The following is an 8,037-nucleotide window of genomic DNA, read 5'->3' as shown; positions in this document are numbered from 1 at the left end:
ATAATTATGTCCATAATATTGCAAAATTTTATACAAAATCAATTAAAAAACGTAAACATTTTTTTTTCTTCAAAATTTCATCTTTAAAACTTAATTTCTCAAAATCTATTTGGTGAAACAACTTAAGTCAAAAAATTAAACAAAGAATAGATTACTAACTTTAATATAGCACAGAATTGTACGTGCATTTTCTGATTTTTGATATTTTTTTTCTTCCGGCTAATCCAGGAGTAAGAGGGTTAGCACTTAAGTGGCTTTTACTGTAACAAGAAAATGAAAATTTTTCCTTCCGAATAACTTTTTGGTCATTTGGTACCTATTTGATGTGGGAAATGTGCCTAAATATTTTTGGCCAGGTTTTAGACCACTGTGGGTCGTTAAAATTTTCTGCTTGTTAGTCAGTCGTATGGTACTTCACTTTATTTCTAACAGTTATTGCTGTTTTTTTTTTTGCCAATCCGTCTCTTGTGCCCCCCCCAGAAAAAATCCTGGATCCGCCCCTGAATCCTTTGTCCCTGCTTTATCTTAAACCTTCATCCCGAATATCATTAGTGTAGCATGTTTTTATTATGGGTTTTGGTTATATTTTACCTGTTGAAGTCGAAAAACAAGCACCCTTGTTTTTAATTGACTATAACTTTTCTTAGAGCAATCGTATTGACTTTATTTTTATGTCATTAGATTCAGCATCAAAAAATACCTTGAAAACATGTGTCATATGATAATATTCGGCTCTTCCCCTACATCAACCAAATTTCTTTAAATTTTATATAGAGGCAGCTCTAATCATGTACAAGTTAACTAACATAAAAGTGCTGCACCCAATCGTGCATTTTTTTTTTATTTGTTGATTAAATGTACTATTTTACCTGTACTAAAAGCTAAAGGCTTGGCCACACCGGAGGGTACGCGGTAGAGGTACAGGTAATGGTACGGGTATTTGTATGGAAAAAATTCCAAACTGACACATCAACGTTCGGGTGTGGAATTTTTTTAATACAAATATCGTTGCCGCTACCCGTACCGCTACCGCGTACCCTCCGGTGTGGCCAAGCCTTAATAATTTGATTCGAACAACATCGTTTCTAGTTAAGAAAGTTTCTGTATGTAAAGAAAGTCATATATTTTGAAAAATAATTCGGAAACTACTAAAGTTTAATTACAGGTCCTATAGTGTATTAATACATTGTAACTTTAACATCCTAAATTTAGCGATACTATTATTTCAGTGAACGATTCATTTTCGAATCACTAACTTTACACATCTTCCTTACAACTCATGTTGGAAGTTGGATTTATGTATAATGTCAAAAGATGCAACAAAATATAGATTTTTCAATTTTTTTTTAAGATCAATCTATTAATACATGCTAACATTGCTTGGGTTGTCGTGCCGGAAATGGTTTTAAAAAATCACTCATAAATTATAGTAATTTTAATAATATTTCAATACGTACGAGAAAACAGTAATTATTTAGAAAGTATGTAGGTATGCTTTATAAAAACATATTTTAATATAAAACCTTCTATTAATCTTGATAAATAATATAAATATAGGAGTACCTATTACTAGATATAAAATATTGCTTAGAATTTTTGTGGAAAATCATATTTAAGCGTTTTTTAGGGATACACTGAAGGCAGTATTAACTACTCTATTAAGAGCTCCTGTTCATAAAAAATCATGCACTTTCTCTGCAATTGTTTACTCGTTCTTTTCGGAATATTTCTATTGATGGTAGTTCGAATTTGCGTATTTTAAAATATTTAAGTAATTTAATTTTTTTAAATCTAATATACAGGATGTTGGCCAAAGTATTCCATTTGATGTAGACCCAGGAGTTCATCTACATTTAGGACCTCTCGGAGAAGTTGGTGCATCAGGAGAATTGCATGTTGATGCATAAAATTTGTATTCTTTTTAGTGTAAATGAAGAATTTTTGAAAAATGTATTTGAAGGCTTTTCTTTTGTTATTGTAAAATCTCAATGTTTTTTGGTACACAGATAATTAAATCTCGAAAACTTTTTTCGGATGTCCCCGAGTTTTTTACTTAACTGCTTTCGTGGTGAAAAAAGTTTGAGTTCTGTAATGTCATACAGTTTGGTGGTCTTTAATATTACACAAGCCTTCCCTACTAACAATTTTGCTTCTATAATGCTTTACAGAAGCAACAATATCATCTGTAAAGCTTTATAGAACCAAAATTGTTATTTCGGGTTATGTGAACAGGTGAATATTAACCCACTGTAACTTAGGTGCAGGGAACTAAGTCCACGGGAACTAAGTCCACTGATTAGGGATGCAACATCGTTAAAAAAAACATCGATGTTGGAAAACATCGATGTTTAATTTACAACATCGATGTTAACATCGGTTCAATCTTCGATACATCGATGTTTTCCCGATGTTTTTTTTGTTTGACATAAATATGATCTACTGTTTCTAAAGAACAAAATATTTATGTCTTATCTGTTTAAAACATGAAAACCTAAGTTGAATTCAATTTTTAGGTACCACAAAACTGACAAATTTATCAACAAAATGAAACATATTTTCTTAATACGATTTTCGTTTTTATTTATATGTAAATACCATTATATGTAATACCATCATACGCGCGAATTTTTATTTTCACACCTCAAAATTGATTCTCCCCTTTGCAAATTTTTTTTCCGCTTCGCGTTTGGGTTGTACAAATTAAATAGATTCTCATGTTAGCAAATGTTTTTCCGCTTCGCGTTTGTCAAATTATAACACTTCACTAACATATGTATATGTATAAACATTTGCGTCTGCCTGGCGATCGTACATTACCTAAGCAGAGGAACGAACTTGCGTGAGCGGTCCACTTACCATATTTAAAATGTCGTTGTCTTCTTAACTAACTGAAACTTTGCCTGGCTCGCTTCACGGGCTCTCAGTATTTTAAATCCCTTTTAGAGTCCTCTGTCCGGCTCACGTAACTTCGTTCCTCTGCTGTAAAGTCGCCAGGAAGGCGCTAATAACAACACTTTTTTAACTAAACTGTGCCTTGTCCCGTGGATGTTAATTCCAAAATAAATGGAACTTACATCCACGGGGGCTTCCTTGGGTGTTACACTCTTTTCAATTTCTTGAAAACTGGATTTCGAAATGAACTGCTGATTTTCAAGATTCTGTAAAAAGTCAAATTAAAAAACTCGCGACTCTTTTTCTTCTTATTTAACTTCTTCTTGGTGAAATGGGAATTAAGTTAAAATTCAGAGGGAACGAAAACCACACTTTTTTTCCGGAATTTAATTCCCACCTAGCATGGGAACTTACTCCACTTTACCAAAGTGGGTTTCGTTCCCTCTAAGTGGGAACTAACTACCTCAGTGGACCTAGTTCCCGTGGACTTAGTTCCCCGCACCTGTAACTTAAAGTTGTATTAACTAAAGAACCGGATAAAAGCGAAACCCAAACGAAGTATAGGTACAATGAAAACCTCCTTTTCAAGCTGACGAGTCCTCCCAGCACCCGATCGTCCTAACAAATTGTTTTTTGTTTTGCTTTTTTTTCAATAAGGAAATGTAAAAGTAAAAGCATCATCAGTTTACCCTTGAGCCCAACTTCGGACGTACCGTCAAATACAGAGATTCTTTCTTTAGCCGCACCACACGAATGTGGAATATATTACCCGCCTCTGTTTTTCCCTGCCATTTTAATGTCCAGAGCTTTAAAACTAATGTGCATCGGTTTCTCCTTTTAAATCCCTCCCTATTTTCCTGAAGCTCGCACTGTGTTTAACATATTAAGGGTATATAACTCCCTTTAGTGCGCGTTAATTATAAAAAAAAAAAAAAATCATGTGTGCAATTCACACGTGGTAGAAGTGAAACCTTAAAAAATCATTTTTGTCGCAAAAAAAAAAAAAAAAAAATAGAAAAAATCTACCTATTTTTATTCTATCACCTTCAAATCCATGTTTTTTATATGACAACCTATATAAATTTTATATCGTCTGAAAGCTTATTGTCCAATCTCAAAATATATATATCGATCAGGTCTATGAGACATCTACAAAAAGAGCTAAAATTTTTTGAACTCGATCAATTTCCATCAAGAAAAGCGAAAAAACACGTATTTTTATCTTCTCACGTCATTTTCCATTTTTTTTTCACTAACAACCTATAAAAAATTTTATACCATCTGAAAGCTTATTGTCTTAGCTCAAAATATATATATCGATCAGGTCTATGAAACATCTACAAAAAGAGCTAGAATATTTTAAACTCGATGAAATTTCATCAAAAAAAGCAAAAAAAAACATTTATTTTTATGTTCTCATGCTATTAATTCAATTTTTTTGTTTGACAACCTATAAAAAATTTTATACCATGTGCAAGCTTATTGTTTCACCTTGTATAATGATGTATAAATCTTATTTCAAAGATGTCTACAAGAGAAGTTAGAATTTTTTAAAGTCAACCATGTCGAATTTCCAGACTGAGATTACGGTACTTCCTACACTGGTAGCTGGTCATCGCCAACAGATCTCCACAGGTGTTTTGAGGTATTTTTAAATTTTTTTCAATTTAAGATTGTGTAACTTGTAGAGAACGTAACGTTATGTGTGATATATCATATAAAAGGTTATGTAATCAGCATCGTATTAAAGTTAAAAAAAATTTGTATGTGCACTAGAACAAAAGATATAACGTGTGTAGGAAAAGAACATCTTTTTACCGTTATCTCCGAATTTTGAATATGAAATAATTGAAATTTTGTATAATTATAATTTATTTAATTACCTATCTACAGTACAAATTTCATTCATCTATCTTTCAAAACAAAAAAGTTATAACAAGTTGAAGTCGTGTCGCGTTTTCGTTTCATCTTGTTTCAAATCACTACGATACTAAAGAAGTTTTCACTTCAAAAAAAGTTTGTTATAAAAAAAGAAAACATTTTTTATTCGTTAGGAAAATGTTCAAAAGGAATAACTTCGCCATTCGGAGAGAGTATGAAAATCATCGATGGCGAATCATGACAAATCTCTTCGGACCATATCTCATAACTTTTTATACCATTTGGATTGGTTTTTGTTTCTACCCACGTACGATTCAAACTTTCTGTACTCTCTTCACATTGAGTTGCAATATCACTGCAACTCGACGATTTTGAAGAAAATCTTAGTGTTTCTTTCGAAACTTCTTCAGATAAAACTTGTAAGTCTGGACAGGATCGAGATGTTTCTGAAGGTTTTTTGAACCTTTGCTCTGGACAATCTTTTAGAAATGAAATACCGTTAAATGATTTTTTCGGTTCGATAAATATTAAATTAAACCTGTTCCAATTGAAGAATTCAAAAGAACCGTGTCAGTTTTAATTATTTCTTTTGATTTTCTACGAAGGCCAGTTGACAGAAGAAGGGTTTTATCGATTGCGGAAAGAAGAGGATCGTCGGGAAACGGACCCAGTGCATAAGTTAGACCCATGTCTATTTTTTGATCATTTTTCGAGTTGAACTTTTGAATTTTTCGTTTTCCGAATGTGGAAATATTAGAAATCATATTTTTTTTTCGTTTTTAATACATTTTAATTTTAAGTAATGACAGAAGTTAAATTTTTTTTGATTTTTACATCAATTAAATTTAAATTAAAATGCTTCTATTTTTTATACTGAATTCAAAATATTTTCAATATTTCAGAACATTTTGAATATCGAGGATGGTAATTCTCTTAGCTTTGAACCATGTATTCAATGTCAACTAATGGCCAATTTCATAAAGCTCTTTTAAATATTTATCAGGTTTTTACATTTTAAAATGGCATTTGTTCCTTACAAAAAAACGTCATTTAAAAGTTTAAAAGCCCGTTAAATGTTAATGAAATCGGCCATAAATATTGTTTAAACAATCAACAGTGACAAATACTATGTAGCTCAAGAAGAAAAGAAAAATACCAACTAAGCACAAACGAACATAAAATGTTTATTATATGGATCTTTGGATCTATGCATATTTTCAAAATTATTTATTTTTACATTGCATTTTTTTAGTTAATATAAGCTTAACAATTTATACGCCAACATGCAATTGTCCTTGGGCGCCAATTTTACCGAGTGGACCCGCATCTACATGAAATCCTGGATCAAAATCGAATGGAGCACATTGACTAACATCCTGTATAACAATGAGATAAGAAAAAAACGTGCAAAATTAACACTATACAGGATAAAGACTATAATTACCACCAAAAGGATGAGCCCGAGAAGCACGAGTGAGCTAACGCAAAGTAAATTCATCTTTTTTAAACGAGAAGTTCTTACTTTTTAAGCTAGGACTTAATTTCGAAGCACTTAAATATGATTTCTTTTCTTAAAAAATCTGAGTGAATAAGTTACGCCATCTATATTAATTCCTGTGTTTAATGTTAGATTCTAATCAAGATAAGTTAATAATTGTTAGTTTGCACATTACAAAATTATTGAAATTGCCATAATAATAAATTATTGCCATAAATCACGGAATCACAAAATCACTTTAATTATGGCTTGTTATGTAATACAGTAATCCTCGGATAATAATATCGATCAAAAATAATGAATAAGAAATGTGAATTTTTGTAGATAAGGATGATGACAGTTGAATGAATAAGGTCTCCAATGCCATTGTAGAGATTGCAGGAATGATTTTTCAATGTGCTTACGCAGAGAAAAATATGACCCGCTAAAAACTAACAGATTGCCATATTGTTTTACCGTCCATACATTTCATAAGGAAATCTTATTAAAATCAACGATTAATAAGGTTTTTTTAAGGAGATTTCTTATTATTTTTATAGAGAAAATCTTATTAAAATTTGACTGAAAAGTTGATTTTTTTTGCAACTTAGCACTAGAACAAAAATCGTGATCAATATTTTCATGGCAGGTTGGTTCAGGTGGTAAGGTGGGCGACTTTTTTTTAATTCGAATTCGGCAAGTGTTTAGTAAACGAGAATCAAGTTAGCCAGTAAGGCTATTAAGTCAGGGATAGCTCAGTGGTAGTGGCATCGGACCCGAGAGCCGAAGGAACGGCGTTCGATTCCCACCTGAGTCGAAATAACTTTGGAAGTTTTTTTTAACTTAAAAATTGCAAATAATAGCATTCGCTTGAGTCAAAGCTTATGCAATCGGACGATATAGCGGGGACATCGAAAGGTGCCCCAGCTACAGAGGAGAAGCCAACGGCAAGCAAGCCAACGGCAAGTGAGCCAACGGCAACAACAGCCGATATGGGTAAGAGGAGACGGCAACCGCTAAAGCCACAGCCGAACCTTGTGAAGCGTCGTTCCACTAAACCTTCAGCTAAGCTGCCAGCTGAAGAGAAGGAAACGGCGCTCACAGCAAATAATGAAGCGGCAGCTAAACTACACCAGAAGCCAGAACATGATGACGTTAACTATATGTCCGACGGGGGAGAAGGGCATTTCGTTTCGGGTGACAGCAACAAGTTCGCTGGTCTGTCATCCCCAGAGCCGTCATCAGACGAAGAAGAAGAGGAGGAGCAGACCCTCCAAACAAAAATTAACGAGTTTGAGAGGAAAATGGATGCCCTCAGACAAGAAGTTGCGCTTCTGATCCAGCTCATGAAAGCGAAACAAGAAGCCCGCAGAGCCAAAGAAAAACAAGAGCTCGCAGATAAGGAAGCCGCTAAAGCAGTCAAAGCAGCGGAAAAACAACAACAAGAGCAGCTTCGACTGCAGGAACAGCAAGTCCCTACACCCCAGCGACAACAACAACAGCAGCAACAGCGGCAACAACAACAATTGCCTGCACAAGTTGCACAACAACAACAACAGCTGCCCACACAAGTGCCAGTGCAGCAACAAAAACAGCCACAGCAGCAACAACAACAGCCAAAACAGCAAGACACACAGAAACAACAACAACAAGCAGCAGCGGCAGACAAGCCTAGTGGAAGCAATCAGCAGGTGCGGACTCAACAGCAGCAGACCCAGGAGCAGCAGCGAGGGAGAGTACACCAGCAGCAGCCACAGAATAGTAGAAGCAAAAAGGAAAACGTGCCA

General features: G+C 34.0%; 1 long non-coding RNA gene across 1 annotated transcript; it reads right to left on the bottom strand.

Annotated features, from left to right (window-relative positions):
- Window positions 1-5,937: 5,937 nt before the first annotated feature.
- Window positions 5,938-6,331, bottom strand: LOC129908322 (uncharacterized). The gene is made up of 2 exons (XR_008771262.1): window positions 6,218-6,331; window positions 5,938-6,149 (listed from the first exon to the last, which is right to left on the bottom strand). It is a non-coding gene; the product is annotated as an uncharacterized LOC129908322 (long non-coding RNA).
- Between the last annotated feature and the right edge of the window lie 1,706 nt (window positions 6,332-8,037).

This window comes from Episyrphus balteatus, chromosome 1 (genome assembly GCF_945859705.1).
Source record: "Episyrphus balteatus chromosome 1, idEpiBalt1.1, whole genome shotgun sequence".
In the NCBI taxonomy this organism is placed as follows: domain Eukaryota; kingdom Metazoa; phylum Arthropoda; class Insecta; order Diptera; family Syrphidae; genus Episyrphus; species Episyrphus balteatus.
Note: the sequence above shows the minus strand (reverse complement) of the source record. Positions and strands in the feature narration are given on the sequence as shown.